Source organism: Sminthopsis crassicaudata, chromosome 2, assembly GCF_048593235.1.
Source record: "Sminthopsis crassicaudata isolate SCR6 chromosome 2, ASM4859323v1, whole genome shotgun sequence".
NCBI classification, from domain to species: domain Eukaryota; kingdom Metazoa; phylum Chordata; class Mammalia; order Dasyuromorphia; family Dasyuridae; genus Sminthopsis; species Sminthopsis crassicaudata.
Genome location: NC_133618.1, coordinates 640,838,790 through 640,860,102, shown reverse-complemented (window position 1 = coordinate 640,860,102; position 21,313 = coordinate 640,838,790). Strand labels below are relative to the sequence as shown.

At 40.1% G+C, this 21,313-nt stretch overlaps 1 protein-coding gene and 1 long non-coding RNA gene across 10 annotated transcripts in view; one reads left to right on the top strand and one right to left on the bottom strand.

Moving 5' to 3' along the window:
- JMJD1C (jumonji domain containing 1C) overlaps nt 1–21,313 on the bottom strand; it is a 175,019-nt gene that overhangs the window by 60,605 nt on the left and 93,101 nt on the right. The gene's annotated exons all lie outside the window — the stretch shown is intronic.
- On the top strand, nt 72–8,879 carry LOC141558837 (uncharacterized). The gene is made up of 3 exons (XR_012487152.1): nt 72–1,317; nt 1,408–1,796; nt 5,751–8,879. It is a non-coding gene; the product is annotated as an uncharacterized LOC141558837 (long non-coding RNA).

Sequence of the window (21,313 nt, the reverse complement as noted above, 5' to 3'; positions counted from 1 at the left end):
GGCGGCGGGGGCGGGGAAGGGGCGGCGCTGGGAGACTGGAGCTAATGGGGCGTCCCAGGTGCGGAGGGAGGCCCTTCCAGCACGAGTCCCAGGGCAGCGGTGGCGGCGGCGTGACTCGCGGCGCCCGGCTAGGGCGCGCAAACAAAGGCGGCCCCTGGCCCGCCCTCCACGTGCAGGAGTCCCGAGCCCAGGAGGGCTAGCAGCCGCGCACGGCCACCCTGGCCCGGCAGCAGCTGGAACTCCCGGGCACAGACTTCTCAAAAGTTTTCCAGCGGTAACGCACGCGCGGCCGGGATCTAGGCCCGCCCCCATCTCCAGACGGAGCGGGGACCGATCAGGGATCACGTGGACAGCCTCCGCCTCGGAAACTTCGCTCGGACCAATGCAAAAGGGGGAAGCCAAGGTGCGGACGCCGGTGGAAGCATCCTCCCGACTCCAGGAAGTAAACTTTAACGTTCCCGGAGCCCCTCGGCAAAGCTGCTCTCGCAGCGAGATTAGCTGGCAGGGAGCCCCGAGTGAGAGGGGAGCGAGCCTAAGTGCCTTCGCCCGCCTCCTCCTGTTGGGTCCAGCCTACCCCCCTCCCCCGGGGAGCTCGGGGGTCCTTATTCCCTTCCAGGTTCCCCACCCCCGAGTGCAGCGCAGCCTGGCTGGGACCCAGGCCGGCTGCGGATAAAGCTTGGCACTTCAGAACTACTCTAGGAATCGGAGATGACACTATACGGAAACACGAACCTGGACCTGAAACGCTCCCATTTTTAGTTACCGAGGAGGGAAAACAAGTTTTAAAACTTTGTTCCCATTTTCCTATTTCTGTTAAAAACTAATCTCTCCCCATCCCCAGCGGCTTCAGTCCACGTCAGCCCCTTCTCCCGGGATCACTGCAGTCCTCCCTGCTTCTCCTGGGCAGAGTCCTCTCGGAAATAAGCTCTGCCCCATCTTCTCGGTCCTGCCCGTCCCCACCCCCAGGCCCTCCTCCCGACAATATCCTCCGGGATGCGAGGCCGATTCCCCACAAGAACCAAAGCGATCTTGGTAAAGCAGAGGCTCGCGCCTTTGATATGAGCTCTACAAACTCAGCCTCCAAGGGTCATTCACGGCCAGGCTCCCTTTTCCAGGCCTGACCCAGGAGCGTCTCTAGTACGGTGACTGACTGACCACTCCCTTGAGGGGCTCTTTCCTCGGTGACCTCGACCCACAACGCGCCATCTCCTTCGTGTGAGCCCCAAACTCAGAGAGCAACAGCACTAATCCAAATTGGCTTCGGATTCCCCTAATGCCAGTGCAAAGGTCACCGGGTCCCTTCCTGATCACAATGCTGTAAGGCTTTCTTCTCCCCAGGATGTAGTTTGTATATTCTTCTCTAGAAGACTGCCATCCACTGAATTCCCTCTCCCCTAACTCTGACAGGTGCCCATCAGCCTCTGAAGACCTGAAGGAGTGCTGGCCCCCAGGTGACTCTGCTGAAGCTTCAGAGACACCTTGAGTCTGTCATCCCCAGAACAGCAAGGGGTCAGCAACACCCCTGGTGCCTCTTCCAATTTCCTCTCTGCAGCCCTAGTCCCGGGCCACCCTCAAGGTTCTGTTTGGGCCTAGGCTCCACAGCAGTGCCTACTAGTCCAAGCCTCCTCTCTTTGCTGTCCTCCCCAGTTTCCAAGGTCCTACTGACCAGGAGACAGGTTGAAATGCACATCCCGTGGACATCTCCCAGGAACCATTACAAGGTGGCACCACACGCCCTTCACAGAGCACCAACCTAGCTTCAAGTATGGCCTGATTTGATCTTCACAACAACTCAGGTAAGTTACAATCCCCATTGAACACCGCAGAAAACTTAAGGAGGTTAAATAGCCTGCCAAAGGTCACAAAGTGTCTGAGGCTGAATCTGAACTTTGGTCTTCCTGACTCCAAACCTGGAACTTGAATTACTGGGCCACCTCCAAGTCTCTCCAGATTCTAAAACGGATCTAATTACCGAGTCCCCTTCAAAGCACCATTACAGAAGGGCAGACCCATCCTCCTGCTCCCTTGGGAGCTTCCGACTATTCCCCATCTTTCTCTTCTAGCATTAGAGGTCTCCTCACCTGCTCCCAGCAGGACTCTGGCCTCCCATGCAGACACAACCTCCTCAGCTCCTCATTCATCAGCTTCTGCAGGATAGTTTGGGCTTTTCAAGTCCTCCTTATGATCCCATATTCTTTTACATATAATCTGGGAGCCACTGACACTTGGCCTCCTTGCAGATGGTGGGGAGGATTTCTGTCCCTGAAGATCCCCCATCTGAAGTGCTGTTTTCCTGGGGCATCTCCGACACCTAGAATGCTCTCCCCCTCTGATTCTCTCTAGCTTTCTTCATGTGCTGAGCTGGAGTCTCATCTTATGCAAAAGGCCTTTTCTATTATTCTTTAGTGATTTCCCTCTCCTGTATATAACTTTAGTACACAGTTATTTGCATGCCATCTCTCCAATTATTAGTTGTGAGCTCTTTTGAGAGCAGGAACTGTCCCTTACCTTTCTTTGCATCTCCAGACCTTAGTGGAGTGCCTATCACATAACAGGAGTTTAATAAGTGTTACTTGGTTAAGTTCAAGCTCTAAATCTAAAACCTATGAATGCTAGGGATGTGTGCAGAGGATAAGGAATAATGAATTTGGAACCAAGGCTCACACTGTGTGAGAATAGGCAAATCCCTTAATGTTCTTGGTTCTTTGTGAAAAGGAGAGAGCTTTTTTTAGGCATCTTTATGAGTCTTGGCTATGTAAGTCAGCCTTTGGATTTTACACATGATGTGAGGGGAAGAGGAAGGGGAGAAAAAGGTGAATGAACTGTTAAAAGTTTTGCTAAGTGCAGAACTTGAGAGTGATCTGTTAGACAAAATCTGTGTTTTACAGGAAATAAAAGGGATTTTCTGACCAAAACTCCAAAGGCAACAGAAGACAGAGATCATTAAAATAACATACTACGAATTGCCTCAGGATTTCTACACTAGGTAGCAGACTGCATCTACATCACAAAAGAGCTGAGGATAGACTAAGGCCCATAAACTAAAAAGCTGACACACTGCTAACCTTGCAGGACAAAAACTCCACTGTAGCAGAAAGCATCCGGGTAGAGATTGAGATTAGCAAAGAGATCTTTGGCACTGTGCCCGTGCCCGTGTCTATCTGTCTGATGTATGTTCTCTGGCCTAGCAGTATTCTCTCCATGTGAACCAGAGAATGTTTCCAGGAGTTCCCTATAGGTGTCCCTTACTTTTCTAATGGTGTGGTACATTAGAAGGAAGCATCCTATTGTCTATATTGAGAGCTTTCTTGCCACCTGCTCTCCCTTAAGCTGTTTGATCACTTGATTTGTGTGACCTGAATGACGCAGGTAGCATAGTTAAACACCCCAGTGAAGGTGTCTGAGAGAGCGACTGCATGTACACATGCCCACAAAGTGGGATCCTGGAGGGGTCAAGAACCTCATCATCATTGCACTACCCACTTCTTCAGGTTGTGAGAAAACTCTTCCCAAATGTTCAAATGCTACATAAATGTGTAAATGATGTTGATGTAAAACAATAAAACTCATAAAGATAGACCTGCCAGATAAACCTGTCATCATATGAACCAACTTCATTCAGAAAGACTTGAAAGCAAAACAACAAAAGCTTCACATATAAGGATATCACATCTTATAGGAGAGCCATATCATCATAATCTAAAAGAAGCAGCTTTTCTGACTCCAACGTCATACCCAAAGACTTATTAAGTTAATTTCATAAAGGCATAAGACATGGTAAAGCCATCTATCGGAGTCACCTTTGCTCCTTGGCACAATCAGGCCCCTGTGGAATTAAAAAGCACACAAGACTATGTAGCTAACTACATGACCTTAAATTAACACCTGACCCTCTGCTACAAGGTTCCTATGTTCCTAGGTTACTCCAAATTTTGAGGGAAAATATTCAAACTACCTCATAATCTAAATAAAAAAACTCCACACCACTAAATATGGTAACCGTTGTTAAGATAAAGAAAGGTAAACAACAAAATGCACTTGAGATTCTTTTATAAAACTGGACACCTTTTAAACTGTGGGAAAAATACAGTGTCAACTACTTATACATGCTAACAAAGGTATAGGAATGTGGTTAATTGAAAAAATCTAGAATGCATTTGGCTTTGATATAGGGGCAGAAAGAGAAGCAAGAAGTATTACCATAGGAAGATACTATGTTAAGCATTTTGACAAGTATCTCAATTGAGACAGTTACTATTGTTATTATTGTTATAACTCATTTTACAATTAAGGAAACTGAGGCAAATAGATCAAGTGTCTTGCCATGGGGTTATTCCAGACTCTGTACAGTTAGGCTGTGCTGCAGTGGACAAAGCTTTAAGCTTGGAGTCAGGAAGGCTCTTCTTCCAGAATTCAAATCTGGTCTCAGAAACTAACTATCTGTGGGATCTTGGACAAATCAGTTCACCCTGTTTATATCAGTTTCCTCATCTATAAAAATGACCCAAATTGCTTGCAAAGATTAGGACTTGACTAAAACAACTGAACATGTGGCTCCATTGCTAGTGTTCTATCTATCCATTGTGTCCAGCTACCTCTGACTACACCAGTGGATGAATTTTCTGGCCACAGAAATTTCCTAAGACTGTGTTTCCCATTTGTGTTGATTACACTGATTATCTAAAAAGACAAACTAAAGCATTTAAGTATGGGTTTGCATGACATTCCAACACGCTGAGCAGAATAATAAAATGTATGTCATTTGGAAGCATCTGAGAAGTTGCCCAATTTCATCAGGGATCTGGGATTTCTGTTCCATTGCTGGAAGGCGTTTTAAATCCCTGCTGTGCTGCTCACTTTCCCTAACTGAAAAAGGAAGCCAGGCAGTTTTTATTTAGAAGGCCTTTCCAGGTGGCTAAGGGTTCAAGCATTGCCTCAATGCAGAAACCTCAAACTTCCTTCTGGCTTTAGTTTGGCAGCAGATGTGCCCATTAAGGGAGGCTATAAACAAAACAAAACAAAAAGACAAAACAAAGTAGTTCACTCTGGGTCCCCAAGGAAAGACTGGTCCATAATATAGAATATTGACTAGCCTCCATCATTCTAAGTGTGGCTTCAGTCAGGATCAAAAATTCAGGGCTCCATGCACCGAATCACAACAATAATGTCCAGGTGCTTTTCTTGGCAAGAATTCTGGAGCGGTTTGCCATGTCCTTGTCCAATGGTATTCTCAGGTCTTCCTGATTCCAGCCTAGAACTCTATATACTTTTCTTTGTCAGTGAATCAATGTGCTATGTGCTATGCTAGGTCTAATAATGACCAAGGGCCTCTTCTAAACAGAACATATTTATGTGTTAGATAGTAGAGCTTAAGCCACTACTTTGGGGTAAGTCATCATAACATGAAGATAAATTATGACAACTAGGGTTGTTCCATTGTACTCTGAGTTATCAAAAGGCTTTCTACTTCAGAAATTATAATATTTTATAACTTACAACTATGTAGCCTCATCAGAAGAATTTTTATGATGGTGATGATGATAATTAGCATTTATATGACATGCACTTTAAGATCTGTACAGCACTTTAGTAATATTACCTCACTTTATCTTTTCAACAGCCTGAGGAGATAGGTCTACTATCCCCATTTTATAGTTTAAGAAATTGAGGCAGACATAAGGAAATTTGCCCAGGCTCTCACAGCTAGAACATATCTGAGGTTGAATGTGATCATATCTTCCTGACTACAGATGCTGGGATTTATCTACTGGACCACATGGCTGCCTAAATCCGATGAACCTGTGAATTTCGTCTGTGGAAGGAAACCCTAGTGAGGTGATTCATGACTCTGTTGTGAGTGCTTGTTTTTTCCTTAGAGCCTTCTATAAAAGACTCTGCCACCGACAGGTTAATGAAATCTGCCAAGTGATGATACCATCACACTGCCTAAAAATAATTCTGGTAAAATTATGGGTTTTCTTTGGGGGAGCAGAGTGAAACCATTTAAAGGACTATACAAGTCTCCCCATATATCTAGCCCACTGCTTCTCCAACTAAATCCAAGGACCAGCAGTGCTTACTTAGCCAGATCCCAACTCCCAGATGGCATTTCCACCTCTGTCTCAAGGGGCCTTTTAAGCTGAGATGCCTCCACTCAAAGGCTTTTCGATTTAATTCATAAGCCTCCCATTTGAGGAAGTACTACCCAGTCAGCTTTGCTCATCACTAATCAGCCTCAGCTTAGTTCCAGATTCTCCAGATGGCCTTTAGTCTAATTCCCCCTTCTGCACTAGCCACCTTTTCCAGTTCCCTCTTTGTGGATCAACTTTCCTCCACTAGAATGTCAGCTCCTTGAGGACATAAACTTTTTCTTTCTGGCTTGTTTTTATACTTCCAAGGCTTATCACAGTGTCTGGCAAATAGTAAACACTTGATAAAAGTTTTAAGTAGGTTTATCTAGGTTTATCCAATCTCCTAACACTTATTTCAAGAGAGCTTTAAAGTGTTCCAAGTGCTTTCTTTACAATGAAACTTGTGAGACAGGTATTACAAGTACTACTAATTACCTGTTTTACAAATGAGAAAATTTAGGCTGACACATAAAGTGGCTTACCTAAGCTTGAAAACTAGTACATGTCAGAACCATGGTTTGAACCTGTAGCTTTCTTGAATACAAATCCATGCTGTTCCTCCATCTGCATTGTCTGTGACAGATAATTTCAACAAAATGTGCGTCCAGTTACATATGCACAGGTTGTTATCTTGGCTTAATATTATCAGAAATCCTCTTCTGCAAAATCTCCCTGGTTATGGAGAATCCATCCTGTATGCAATTATTTGCAATGAGCACACTCCATGGCCAAAGGAAAACACCTTTGATGATCACTTTTGATGATGACTTTCTTTTTGTATTCTCATTAATAATCAGAATTTAACAAAACCATTATTTTTCTATTTGACTCAGTATAACTGATATTAACTGCAGCATAGAACTTCTTTTAAGAGACATCTCAATTCACTCTGATTTATGTTACTACTACATGAAAACTCTAGAATGCTCACTAAATGGCTTGTTTTGTTTTACTTACATGGTTCATCAATTCCAGTGCAAGCACTCAAGTTAATAAAACACTGAAATAGAGCATTAATAAGATATTCAATCTGTCCCCTGTTCCCTATCCCTCCAACTCCAAATAAAAGCACAACAATCTTACATAAACTGCCAGGAAAATTCTCTTACACTTTTCATGGGGTGAGAAAACAATCCTTCACTTTCAAATGATCCTTCACTTGGAAGATGTAAAGACACAGAATTTAGAATGAGAAATGACTAGCTCAATGACTAGCTATTTTAATTTTTACTACAAAAATGACTCTATAACATAGCCAAGAAATCATATGCTCTTTGTTTGCAAATTTACAAGGAATTATTAGGATATGATAATTCCAGAGGCATACTTAGAAAACTGTAATTGAGAATTTTTTTGTGATTCATTTTTCATTATTTATCTTTGCCTTGATGAAACTTTTACCAATTGGTCCTAATTCTGATTTTTAGGGAAAATTTGAATAAATCTAATTTAATGGCCATCTGATTTATCTAACAATATTGAGTATATTGGTTTCTTAACTATTTACTTTCTTCTCTATCAGTACCTGTAGATTTTTCTGGGCTTCTTTGTATTCACCATGTACAAATTTTCTTAAGTCTCAGCAGTATTATATTCTTAAACTACAATTTGTTTAACTATTCACCAATCACTGGGCACTGTTTTCAATTCTTTGCTTCACAAAAAGTGCTGCTACAAATATTTTGGTGTATGTGAGGGAGGAAGGTTTCCTTTTTGTCAATGGTTTCCTTAAAATTTTATGTCTTGTAAATCTCTAAAAGTTTAAAGTGACAGTTTACTTACATTATTTGTATGATTCCAAGTTGTTTTCCAAAATGGCTATAACATTGGACAGCTCCATCAACTGTGTATTAGGGTCACTCTCCTTCCTAACAATGACTATTTCCTTTTTTTTTTTTTTTGTTTGTTTCCTTTCATTTGCAGAATGTGAGGTAAAACCTCAGGGCTTTTTCTATTTGACTTTTTCTTTATTATTAGTTAATATAACATTCTTTCTTGTGGTTGTGAATACTTTGCATTCTTTTTGGGGAAAAGTTTGTTCCTATCCTTTGACAATTTATCTCAAGGGAAATGGCTATTACACAGACATTTTATTAAAAAAAAGACTTTTCCATTTAATTACTTCCTTTCTTACTCTAGATGCATTTATCTGTCAATTAGTTCTTCAGTTTCAAGAAATCAAAGTTATCTTTTATCTTTACTAATTTGCCTCTGCATCTTGTTTGGTTAAGACTATCTAACATAGCTGTGAAAGGTATGTGATAATACTGTTAAAAAAAATCCATTAAGATCACACATCCAAATAGATGTGAGATAATGTAGTTTTGAACATTTTGATTTTAAATATGGTCATTTTAATTGTTAATGTTAAACTATCTTTGTATCTCTTATCTAAATCCAATTTGGTCACAATAACTGATTTCTTGGATAAATCACTGTATTCTGACAGCATTTTGCTTAAAATTTTTGAGTCAATAAGTCATTAATGATATTGGCCCTTTGTATATAATCTTTCCATGATTCAGGTATTAAGCCTATATTTGTTGTATAGAAGGATTTTGGCAGGACACTTTCTCAATTTTTGAGAATTTGGAGTATGAATACTATTTGTTCTTTAAAGCATTGAAAGAATTCTGCTGTAAATCCATTGGGACCAGGAGATATTTTTTCCCTCTATCATTTTCTATTTGATGTACTTCTTTTTATGAGATTTGAGTTATTTAAGAAATAAACGTAGTCTTCTGATTGTATATTTTACATTTTTTGATTTTTCTTCTATTGTTTTGTTTTCTTTGTTTGGATTCTGATTATTTTTTTATTCATTTTATTGTAATTTCAAATTTCTCTTTTCCTATTAATTGATATATTTTCTGCCCTTTTAAATCAGATTAAATTGTTATCTATTTTACTGGTCTTTTCAAAGAACTATTTTGTTAAGTTTTACTCATTGTTTCTATAGGGATTTTCTTTTCTAATTTATTTTTCCTCTACTAATAATTCTTCTTTTGTACTTATTTTAGATGTTATTTTTCTAAACTTAAAAATATGCAGCCTGCTAATCCTAGAAATTTTAGTATGTTCTTTCATCATTATTTTCTTAAACAATTATTTTTTCCATGATTTGATTTTTTGATTTACCTATTATTTAGGATTTCTTAAATCTCCATCTGCATTTTTTTTTGCATGTGCTTATCAAAACAATGATTAATATATTAGGTTTGGTTTGTTTTTTTTTTTGTTTTTTTTTATAAAAGTTCCATATAATACTGAGAAATTGGTATATTCTTTCAAGGTACCATTTTAGAAGATGCCATAAATTTTAAACCCTAATTTTCCAGCAGTTTGTCAGGTTCTTTGTTTTCCCTTTTCTTTTCTTTATTTTAAACCTACAGGGAGGAGAATATTAAAGACTCCTGCCACTATTATGTTCCCATCTATTTGTAGCTCAATTAATGTTTCCTTTGTGAATTTGGATTTTTGAATTATTTGGTGTTTAAATGATTATCAATTTCTTTGCTATCTATGGCTTATTTCCATTTTTATTCCTTACATAGAATGACTACAAGTCCAGCTTTTTGGGGTTCATTTGATGCATCACTTTTGTGTTTTTAAAATGTTTCTTTTGAGCAATAGATTTCAAGGTGTTTTATCTACTCATGTCACTTTTCTGGGTTTATTGGCTTGCTTGATTCATTCATATTTACCATTATGAGAGATTCATATTTTCCTCAGTTTGTCTCCAGTACTGGATTTTTATTTGAAGGGATGAGTCTTTCCCCCTTTCTGCTTCACCAGCCACATTCCCCCCAACCTCTCTCTTGTGACTCCTTTTTCTTAAAGGTTTTATTATTATTAAAATTAGTTTATTGTGTGTTCCCCTTTTATCTCCTGCTTTTATCTTATTATGTAATTGTCACTCTGTATCTTGCCATTGGCTCTGGATCTAAATGGCTCTGAGGGAAAGAGTAATAAGGTTGGTGACTTTGCACAGCCCTCCCCAAGTCCAGACATCACCTTCCTGATGCTATTGGTCCTTTTTGAGAATAAAGGACAACAAAAGAACAACAAATCTTGCCCCTTTCCCTTTCTCAATTATACAAGTAAATTCCTCCTACTGCCCCCACCCACTACTTCTGTTCATTTGTTTTTAAAACTTTTTTTTTTTTTTTTTTTTGGCGCCCTTTTCCAGAAAGGATTTTCATTACTCTCTTCATTATCCATCTTTCTTTCTAGACCTTCATTCTCTAATTCATGACCTCCTATAATAAAGTAATCTCTCTATTCCTTACACAGAAATTTATCAAACTCCCAAAGCACCCTTTCTGGGTTCTCTCTTCTAGGCAGTTTTTGTGGCTGACATGTAGAGCTTGCCTAGTAGATTCCCCTTTGCCATTCGGTCTAATTTCCAAAATATGCCAAGTCCTGCATGTGACTGCCCTGATTATGTAGCATACCACCAATCCATAGATCTCTCTACTTTTATTTTTTTCTAAATATGCCTTAAAATCTGTCTTGCTTCATCAATTGCCAGTTTGCCCCCATGAGTCTCTGCTGAGCTAAAGAAGTTGCAATGAGTTTACAATCATCTCTGATACCAAAAGTTGTTCACCAATTTCCCTCCCACTTTAGTCTTGGCATGTAGCCTTTTCAAATGAAATAATCACCTGTTAGCGTAATAATGGCCCTTGATGCAGTTTTCATCCCTGGTGAAAACATTAGGCTAAAAAGAAGCATAAGAGTGAACCGTACAACTTCACTCCACTGGGGAATAGGAAAGTCATCAGGAAATGGGTGTACAATAGTGAAAAACTTCTCCAGGCAACCACATTTTGCCATGATCTTTTTACAAGCCACTCCTGACTGACAGTATTAGCTAACTTGTGGGGAGACAAACCCATTTCCATCTGGAGGCTGTGCTTTTTCCCTGATGCTTTGGGGGGCCCTGCACAGACCTGGGCAGGCTTGTCCCATGAACTCCCCTGCTATTGCTCCAAGGCCGATTCCAGAAGGATAGGCTTCTGAGCATGGGGAGGGGGGAAGCTGGGGTTAAGAGTCCACTTCAATCCCACACAATACTGTGTGCTGGCTACATGTGGTGCCCACTTTAAATTCTAGTCTGGACCCAGGATCTCCACAGTCCCTGGGATGGTGTTGGTACAAGCCTGTGTGCTGAGTCCTTTGAGCAGTGAGGTAAACAGAAGGTGAGGGGTTCTGTGTGACTGAGCTCAGGTTGGCCATCCATGCATGATTTTGTGTTATTTTAAAGAAAATCTTTTAGGTTCCAAGTTTCCTGGCCAATGAAAGAGCTAAGTTACTTTATTTCTAGTACATAATTTCTATTTTGCAGAAGTCGAGAAATCACTGAGATCACAGAAGATGTCTCCTATATCTTCTTGTTCACATGATCCCTATATTTTATAATGGAAGTGACGTATAGTTAAACTGTTGCATTTAATAATAGCTAGTAGGTACAAAGTATTAATTATGTGTCAGGCACATACTTTGAAAATATCTCATTAGATTCTGACAACTCTGGGAGGTAGGTGCTACTGTTATCTCCATTTGACAGTAAAGGAAGCCAAAGGAAACAAATAAATGACTTGCCCAAAGCCAGAGTTTGTAAGTCTGAGGCTGGTTTTTAAGTCCAGTCCTCCTGACTAGAGCGCGCCATCAAGTGCAGCAGCAGTTGTTTCTCAAGCAGCTGAGTTTGTACTTCTAAAGTTGATTAATCTGAACTCAAGTAAAGTATTTTATAACCTTTTCTTTTTTACCTCATAGATTTAGATCATATGTTTTAGTTTACTGGGAACTTCTTGAATATGATCTTTCAGTGGTTTTCATCTTAGCTTTTTGACACCCGCAAATCTGCAAAAAAGTCCGTGGGACTAATAACAAGAAATGGAGAGGTTCTATTCTCTCTCCCAAGTTAAGATTTCACATTTCCAATTAGGAAATCTAACCAGGTATACATACAACTGGCATCTCAAACTAAGCATGGCCAAAACTGAACTCACTCCCCCCCCAAATCCTCTCCAACAACTACTGAAGGCAACTAGATCCTCCCAGTCTCCTAGTTGTCCAGACACAGTTGGCATATTTGTTTGCTTTCATTTTCAACCAGCCAAAATGTCAATTCAGTGGCCAAATCTGATCCTTCTGTCTCATGTGACACAGCCTCACTCTCATAAGCATTTCGTTCTTTATAATTCATATTTAACACTAGTTTAGGCTCAACCCAAATTATGTGAATTACTGCAAAAATCATCCAGTTACTCTCAAATTTCTTCTATAAGAACAGAAGACAGACCCTTTTATGTAACTAGTTGGGACACCAGAAACTACATTTTTATCTGAAAGTATCAAGAAGAAAAATGTAATCTTTCTCATTTGACTTTTACCACCTTTGCTGGAAAGTACTATATATAATGTTAAAAAAAAAAAAAAAAAGTAAAATAAAACAATTCTGGAGGTTTCTGTATTTTGTAATTTCTTATGATTCACGAATCTTTCATTGAGAACAGTTCTGAGCATAAGGCCTAGCACACAGTAAGTACAACACTGAACACAAATTACAAGATGTCCCCAAAATCATTTTACAGAATTGCATTATGACTTTTAAAACTAAACAAGAAACTCAAAGCTAATCTAAAATGAACGAAATCTTACAAGTGTTTTGTGTCCATTCATAACTGGCTTCAGGACCCTTGTAAATTAAAATTACAAAGTACTTTAAAATGATTACTTCTGCTTTTTCTTAACTATCACATTGGTTAGACTCTAAGAAACTTAAAAGCAGCTTTTAAAAATTGCTTTTGCTCATTTCTATCTGGCAAATATCTGTAGCAAAACTTTATTTGCCTTTGCAGTTATGTCCTTGTGATGTTAGTTAATTAATAAGTACCTACTGTGTGCCAGGCACTGTTAAATGCAGGGAATACAAAGAGAGGCAAAAACTAGTCTCTGATTTCAATAAACTCACCTTCTACTGGGGGAGTAGACAATTATGGACAAAAATGTTATATAAAGGATAAGTAAGCAATAATCAACAGAAAGAAAATACTGGAATGGAAAAGGATTGGAATCAACTATTCACAAAGGGTAGAATTTGAAGGAAGCCAGAAAGCAGAGATGAACTGACAGAGGGGCAACAAAGAAAGTGAGGTCCCTGAACCAGAGGTTGAGGTGTGAATAAAAGGTAGGGGGAGTGACGCAGGGGACATCTGACCCTGGGGAGGGAGCCCCTGGAGTTGATCTATTTGACAGCTGGTCAGAAGATGGATTAGAGTGGGGGGGGGTGGCCACATGCCAGATAGGAGGAGACCAGGGCCTGTTCCAAGATGGTGACAGTGTCAGGAGAAGGAGATATGTGGGAGAACAAATGCCAAGGGACAACTGACGGGACTTGGCAATGCCACGGCCATGGGGCACAGCAGGGAGTGGATAGTGATACCCAGAGAAAGCCCAGGCTGACTTTGGGGGGACGACAGGAACTCTAGCCAGAGGGAGGGGTTGGTGGGGGCCCAGGGAGATTATGTCCAGTTCTAGATGTCCCAAGACTTCTCTCAGTAGGTCAGCAGAGAAGTTTGGGTTGGCTGAGCCAATGAAAGAGGGCAGAGGAAGAAGGAAAGGGAACTCAGAGCATGCAGGGTCACCCAAGGCAGGCAGGACAAAAAAGGGGAGGAAGAGTATGCGGGGGGAGGGAGGCCGGGGTGGGGGAAGAGAGCAAGCCAGAAGAGAGGGATGTGGCAAAAACCTAGAAAGAAGAGAATACTGGGGGGGGGGGGGAGGAGGAGGGAGGGAGGCGGAGAATTTAGATCGTGTGTGTGTGTGTGTGTGTGTGTGTGTGTTTTTTAAATCTTTTAACTACTTAAAGATTTACTCTTTCTACAAATAAAGTATTATACAACTGATCCTCATTATCTACAGATTCTGTAGCTGTGAATTTACCTACTTAGTAAAAATGGGCTTGTGATCCTCAAATCAGTATTTGCAGACTTTTGCAGTCATATACAGAGCAGCAAAAAATGTGGCTCATTCCATGCACATGTTCCCAGTTGAGCTGAACAAGGAAATGCTCTGACTTTATTTATTCTCAAATTGTAAATAAGTATCTTTTTCAAAGTCTATTTAGTGCCACATTTTTTGTGTTTTATGTTGATGATTTTACTGTTTAAAATGTGTTAACTTGACACAAGTTAAAGTGTCAAGAGTTCAATGTTAATGAAAAAGAAAAAAAATGATTATTATTATTAATGAAAGATAGGAATTGTTTATCTACTGTCCTTATATCATTTGGGACTGTGCTTCTGGATAGGGAACATCCCTCCTTCAGTTTGGAGCACAAAATTTTTTATCTGAGTGTCTCAAGGACTGTAGTTGTATCTGACAGAGCAGATCCCTTATCTCTAAGGCCCAAATGTTTCCCAGGTAGAGTCTTCCTTATGAAATGCTTTTTACAATGATCAGTTATTCCTATTTGGACTTTTGAATAGGTTATGATATAATGCTGGAAAGCTGTCCATTTTAAGACGTGGCCATTTGTACATAGTGCAGTCCTTTAAAATCAGCAGTTTTACACTTCAAAACTAAACAACCAAAGGCCAGAGTTTGTATGTGTACAGTTTGTCACATATGCAAATATTTAACCATCCTATCACTACCTGCATGTTGTCAACCAAGTGACAGAGGTTGTCCTGTCAGACTTAAATGGCCAGGGTAGAGCTACTCCAGATCTAAGAGTGCCAGAGCTCTGTCCCCAAGTTTCTCAGAGAGGATGTAGGGAGCCCAAGTTTAAACTGGTCTTACCTAGCTCCTGATGACAGTACAGAGGTAGGTTTATTTCAGAAAGATAAAACAAAATTTGGCCTTACAACTTTTTTTTTTTTTTTTTTAAATCAAAACTCCAAAGTTCAGTATAAACCATATATGTTTTTATGGCAGCAAAGATTACCAAAAGCCATATGGAATAACAATGCTGGGAAATAGATGATTTTGTCTATTTTATAGGTGAGAAAACTAACCCACAGCAGTTAAGTGAATGGTCTAGTTTCAAATCATTTGTAAGTTCTGAGACAAAACTGAACTTTTTAGGTCTTTCCTGACTTTACCTAAAAATTGTACCCACCACTGCATGCTGCCTCTAATTTGTCAAATTAAAGAGTTTGCTTTGGCTTAGAAAAGATTCGGTTAACTCAGGATTTTCATAGATAGCAGACTTTAGAACTAAAGAGATTCTGTACTAAACCCACCCTTTTTTGCAGGAAAAGAAATTAAGATCTGGAAGAATCAAGTCAGTTGTTGAAGTTACAGAAATATTAAGCATTGCTAAGTTATGAACCCTGATCATTCAGAGCTCACATTCAAGGGAAAATCAGCTGAACAATCAAGGAAGGGCTCTCCCGAGATCTTAAGAGTCTCTCTGACTCAGATTCCATCAATTTTTATGTTATTTTTTACTCATTTTTCACTCATACCTGACTGTGACCTTTTCTCGGGGTTTTCTTGGCAAAGATACTAAAAGTGGTTTGCTATTTCCTTTACCAGCTCATTTTCCAGATAAGTAAACTGAGGCAAACAAGTAACAGGGGCACACAATTAAGTGTCTGAAATAGGATTTGAATTCAGCTCTTCCTTACTCTAGGCCTAGAGCTCTACCTACCATGTTACCGAACTCCCTCTATTTCATCAATATCTTTTCTTTCTAATGGTTGTGGGCCCTGCTCCTCAAGTACGCCCTGCTAGAATTCATAGTACTTCAATGATAGGGTATAAGGGCTCAAAGAGAAGAGTCACAAACTAGAATTCTTCCAGTAAGACAAAGATTTTTCTCTGTTTTTCAATTGTGGGAAGGGAAAGAAAGGAAAGAGAAAGGAAAGGAAAAGGGAGAGAAGGCAGATTTTTTTGTAAACAAAACTACATCATTTAATGTGAAAAAAATGATGCATTTTATTTTTCTTCTAGGCAATTTTTCTTCTACTTTTTAATTTTTCTGTTCTAAATATTTACCACATTGTTTTAGAGCTTCTGACTTTTTCAGAGAGATTCTCCATTGTATGTTCTAAGTTCCATATGTATTCTGTGGTTTTGTCAATTGACAAAAAATATACTGAAATCTCTTTAAAAACTTTATTTTACATTTAAGAATCTTTTTAAGATTTCTTTTTTTTTTTTTTAAGTTTCCTGTTTTGCTTTATAATTTAAGAGACATTTTCAAAGCTATAATTTCTACTTGGGTTTTGTATCATCCCTATATTATATGACTTCTTTTTGTATTATTTCCTTACTTCTCCCCTTTTTAAAATTAGACAATTGTCCCTGCACAACCTTAGCTCTTAAAGACTTTTTGCTTTTCAGAAGCTTGTTCCTAACCTTTCCTCTTTACTCCACTCCTTTTCTTAATTTCAAGCTGCAGCAATACTTCCCACACTTCCTGGCTGGGCACCCTCAGCCTGCTCTTGTTGAAGGCTGGGAAAAGGGAACTGGCTGCCTCCCTCTATACAGAATAAATGCAGCAAGTTTTGACCCTCATAAGATTTCTAGTTCCTTTTCCTTTAAGTCATCTCTGAGATGCTTCATGTCTGTCTACTCTAGTTGTTCTCCCTTTCCCTTCATGGCTGGGCAGAATCAGGGTCTGTCCCCTTTTGTGGTGGCAGTGAAGGAAGCTAAGGGAGGGATGAGACGAGGAAGGGGAAGAGGAAGTGGAGAAGGGAGACAGTTACAAACTGAGTCATTGTTGTGGGACAGTTGAGTTGGGCAGGGATCTGGATGCTTGCCCTGATTGCACCCCATGAAATGTGGATTAGGGCGATAGGCAGAGGGAATGATGAATAATCAGCTTCAGGAATTTCAGTTGTCTTATGTTTTTTTGTGGAGTTTTTAAACTGACAATGCAGTTTCTGAGTATCACATAGAGAAGCGATGATATCCCAGGTCAAAAGGACCAAAGTTTCAATCCAGACTCAGCCACCTTATTACAAAGCTGTGTCATAATGGGCAAGCCATTTAACCTCTGTGTTCCTCAGCTTGTTCAACTATAAAATAATGTGTGAGTGTGTGTGTGTGTGTGTGTGTGTGTGTGTGTGTGAGAGTGTGTGTGTGTGTGAGAGAGAGAGAACTGGGACACTGTGAATGAGGGCCAGAACATGATGGTGAAATCCCTTTTCTTTCTTTCTTTTTTTTTTTTTTTTTTAAATCTAAGTCAGGCCAATAATCAATCTCAATGAAACTGGATTTCTCTTCATTAATTAAATGACTGCTACCTGTCCTAAGAAAGCTAATTACAATGAGTGTCCTTTCAGAGTCTATACAGGACTCCCTTCTTTTTCTTTTTTCTTTTTCGCCGAGGCAATTGGGGTTAACTGATTTGACCAGGGTCACACAGCTAGATTCCTTCTTTCTTATCAGTGCCATCCCATATTCACATGACTCTCAAATGGACACATTCAGCCCTAGATTCAGAGCTGAACTACTATGGAGTCAAGTATTTTCCCCCTACCTCTCTCCCAAACTTCCTCATTACTGTCCAAGGCACCACCATCCATGCTGTTGCACAAATGGCAACGCCATCCTGGACTTCCCATTGACACCTACTCTTGTCTCCAAACTACTGCCAAATCTTTTGACGTTCATGACATTTCACAAATACCTTGCCCTTTCTAGTTCAGACCTTCATAACTTTGAAACTAAACTATATTCCAACAATCTTCTCAATGATTTTCCTGTGTCACTCTCACTCTACTTTCCATTCAGCTGCCACAGTGATTTTTTTCTAAAGTATTATGTTTGAATGTCACCCCTGTTCAATGAGCTTCATTAGCTCTTATGTTATGTCCAGGAATAAATATCAAATCCCGATAATCTGACCCCTTCTTACTATCGTCTCCATTTTCTTATGCTTTTAAATCAGCTAAACCTGGCCACCTTTGAGTTCCTCACACAGGCCACTCCTCTGCCCTTCACGCTATAAAGCTTTGGCCAGTGTTTATCAGGGTGCTCGGCACATAGTAAGAACTGAATAAATCTGTTGGCTTGCCGTGGTCCTTCTTTCCTCTCTCTCTAGTGTCCTTGGATTTCTTCCAGATTCAGTTCCAATCCTGCTCTCTGCAGGAAGGCCCTCCTGGTTCCCAGCTCCAAGGACACCTGCTTTCTGATTAAGGATCATCATCCACTCTGTTTCTATCTAGCAGGCTGTTTGGGTTGTACAGAGCAAACAGTAAGACGAGCACTAGCACTTGGGGTGTGAGGACTTGCAGAGTCCTTTCAGGGCTGCTCTTCTACCTTTGGTCTCCTTCATCACCCCATTCATCCTGGTAAAACAGTCTTGGCAGACAGATTCGTTCCTTAGTTGACAATAATGTCAAATAATGAATCCTTCCAGATGAATGGAGTACACTGTAAGTGTAAACAATGCTAGAAGGGAGCTGATCTTAATTTGGTTAAGGAAGACAGTCAGCTTTCCCTCCTTACATCTGTTGGGAAAACCCTGCAGCAATTCTACATGGAGCTGCTGTTATTTTTTCCTATGGGATTTCCTTAGCAAAGATACTGGAGTGATTTGCCATTCCCTTCTCCATTGGGTCATTCCTTTTGTTGTCAGCGTGCTCCCTCATGACCTGTCTCATCTCAGCTCATATACAGTTTCACTGATACACAAGCTCCCTCTTCCACAAAACAGTGATCCACGAGGGGCTTTTTAGGCAAAGGGGGTTGAATGTTTAGTTGCACAGTTAGTATGTGAAGCTGAATTGGAACTGGAGCAGCTCTCTCCATTCCGTTCTCAAGCTTTCTTCTTTAGATTGAGTACTGAGGCCCTTTCTCCTCTTCCAACTGTCTCCAAAGAGGAAGCTGGGACCAGCGTCTGACATCTTCCCTAATATTTGCCTTCTGTCTTTATCTCCTGGGGGGCTCAAGAGTCGCCCTGACTCTGTCCTAACTCTATCTTAAAGAATTCAAGAATCTGAGAGTGGGAAGCTCAGCAGTCACCTAGCTCAGCTATTATATGACAAATAATTCTTATTAAAAATTTAGTCAGCACACATTTATTAATAAGCACCTGCTGTGTACCAGTATCGATCCACTTGGAAGATTAGTAGCCAGTGGACCAATAAGTCAGTCAGCAAACTCTTCCTTTTAGTTAATGACAACACTGATTTGCTTATGGTTCTTTTAGCAAAAAATGAAAAGGTGGAAGGGTCTTGACATAGCTAGGGTTAAAGAGCTATGCTGGGGTACACCAGGATAAAAGAGGGCTTGGACTGTAAAGACATAGTAAGGTCTTAAGTGGCAGGACAGAAGAATCAAAAAACTTCCTAGAGTATCAGTGATGGCAACAGTTTCAAAATGGATGAAGCAAAATAATGTATCAGACTAGAAGGAGATCAGGATTAGGTTTTAATTCCAACTCAGATGCTTATTCAACAGTGTGAATATGATTCAAGTACTCAAAATCTCAGGACCTCAGCCCCATGTAAAATGCCTGATAGAATTACTAAAAAGGCTCAGCAAACCCTAAAACAAGAAATCACTCTATAGGATAACTACTGTGATTAATAAGTATTAAAGGAAGAAAAAGTAGCCAAGAAAGACTAGTTTAGGCACATCTGGATGTATTGTATGCCACTGCTGCTACCTCCCCATTCCCCCCCTTCACAGCTACCAAACTGCCAAGAGATTATCCTTAGAGAAGGAGCCCCAGGATTCTTTTAAGTTCTGATAGCTGTGCCACTCCTCTGTAAGTGTCTTCCCCTAATACTAGGAGATAAATTAAATCCTATTAACTCAAGTTCCTCTCCACCCCCCAACTTGGAAATTCTGCTATGTTTAAAACTTGGCATTCAAAAGCCTTTTCATTCCCCCTTTTAAACTTCTCAGGTCGCCACCTCCCACCCCCACCCCCCTACTCTGGTTCACTGAAATAATCAGGAGCATTTCTAGGGGAGGGCTCTCACTCTTTTCCTACTCCAAGCCCCCTCCATCATTTAAATATATTCTCCCACTATCTATAAAGTCACTCTTTCTAACAGGGAAGGAAGCTCTGTTTTGGAAAAAGCAAAATTTCTTTGATCCTACCCAGGGGGTGGGTTTAAAGAAGATTGTCCCATTCTCCCTGCACCTGTCCAATAATCAAACTTTCTTGATCCACCAGTTCCTGCCCTGATACCTCCAAGCTCACGTTCCAAATCCTTCATTACCCTCCTCCCCGCCCCCATCCTTAAAAGTAGCTTCTCTCAGCCTGACCTTTATTCTCTCTTCTCTTGGCTAAATCCCTTGAGAAAGTGGTCTTCCTAAGAGGCTTCCACATCACTTTTTCTTGATCCCAAACTCTTTGAAAACCTCTCTATTCCACTAAAACTTACCAATCTTCCCTCCAGAAGGTTAAACATAGGGACCTCTTCTTAATTTTCTGAGGTTCCCAAGAACCATAACTTGGGTCACTCATTGGTAATTTGAGTGATAGTAGAAGCTTTAGTTAATAAGCCCAACTCAGGGTTATTGTGGTTTTAATGGCAAACCTAAACACGTACCCAATGAACGTACAACTTTAAAAAAGTGTAGTGTTGCTATAATTTTTTACCGATGCTAAAAAAATACTGACAGAAAAAAAAAAGACAATCACTAATGTGAAATCGAATCTGTAATGGAAGCAGTCAAAATCTTGGAAGTCTTACTTCAGAACTTCTTTTCTAACATTAAACATACAAAAAACCGTGTACCTGAACCTAAGTAAAACTAAACAAGAAAAATTTCAGGCTAATAGCACAGATGCTACTTACATATTTTAATCCAATCTCGATCCTGTAAACCACAGCAAGCCAATACGGTCCAGGGAGTTTTCTTGGCAATTTTACACTGGACAGCTTGGGAATAAGGCAAACCAGGTTAAGTGACTTCCCCAGGATCACACACCCAGTAAGCGTCAGAGGGCGGACTTGAGTTCGGTTCCTCCCATCACCAGGCCCCGCCCTCCATGCACAGTGGCAGGCTATTCTTTTCCATTTGGACAGGTGAGCCTGTCCATTTAGGCATCACCTAAAGTTCTGTTGGATTAATTAAACAGCTTCCAAGATGTTTCACTTATCTTCAATTTCTCCTATAAAAATTTTTGCAAATTATTTTTTTCTTTTTTAAATTTTTTTTCTTTTATATCATGAGGGTAATAGCACTTTTTCAAACCAAATGACTTT